The following is a 1,188-nucleotide window of genomic DNA, read 5'->3' as shown; positions in this document are numbered from 1 at the left end:
GTGAAGCTGACTGCCTGGTGTGCTCTCTGGGTGACTGGGGACGGAGGGTAACACATGGAGTGGTTCAGAATCTGCAATCTCTGGTTCCAGTCTTTGATTAGACACAGGTTATAAGCGATGGTGGTGCTAGTGGTAAAGAACCTGCCTGCCAGTGCAGGAGACATAAGAGACATGGGTTCAACCCCAGGTCGGGAAGATCCCCTGGAGGAGGATGTGGCAACCCACTCCAGTATTCTTGCCTGGAGAATTCTCATGGACAGAAGAGCATGGCAGGCCATAGTCCATAGGGTTGCAAACAGTCAGGACTGAATTGACTTAGCACATAAGTGATAGGAACAGGAATCCAGCTGGTTACTGACTTAGTCAAAAAAGGGTAATTCATTAGAGTAAGTAATTGAAATGATCAACAACAGTTACAATTAGAGTTCTTTGTTTGCAAGCAAGAGAAACTGACTTCCTTAAAAAAATATATTTAGTAGTATAAATATATATATATATATTTAATTTATTGAAAGGTGTATTAGTTTCCGGTGGCTGCAAATTACTACAAACTTGATGAAAGAAACTTGAAACAACAGAAATTTATTCTCTCACAGTTCTGGGAGCCAGAAATCCAAAATCAGTGTGAACGGGGCCACATTCCCTCCAGATACTCCAGGGTAGAACCCTCTCCTGGCCTCTTCTAGCTTCTGGGGGCTGCCAGCATCCCTTGGCTTGTGGCTGCATCACTCCAGTTTCTGCCTCTGTCATCACATTGCCTTCTCCTCTATATGTCAGGTCTCCCAATAACTCTTCCTTATAAGGATACTTGTGATGGCATTTAGGGCCCACTAGGATAATCCCAAGATGATCTCATCTCAAGATCATTAACTTCATCACATCTGCAAAAAGACCCTTTGTCCAAATGAGGTAACATTTATAGGTTCCAAAGATTATGATGTGGGCATAGCTCTGGGACCACCATTCAGCCCACAAGAGGACGATATTGGTCAAGTTCATAGGGGTCTTCTCTGGTGGTCCAGTGCTTAAGAATCTGCCTTTCAATGCAGGGGATGCAGGTTTGATCCCTAGTTGGGGAACTAAGATCCCACATACTTCGGGACAACTAAGCCCTCTTGCCACAATTACTGAGCCTGTGCACTCTTACTGCTCTACAAGGAGAAGCGGTGTGCCTCAATGAAGACTCAC

This window comes from Giraffa tippelskirchi, chromosome 13 (genome assembly GCF_054371585.1).
Source record: "Giraffa tippelskirchi isolate mGirTip1 chromosome 13, T2T-mGirTip1v1.2.pri, whole genome shotgun sequence".
Taxonomy (NCBI): Eukaryota; Metazoa; Chordata; class Mammalia; order Artiodactyla; family Giraffidae; genus Giraffa; species Giraffa tippelskirchi.
The sequence above is the reverse complement of the archived record's forward strand: the minus strand, read 5'-3'. Positions refer to the sequence as shown.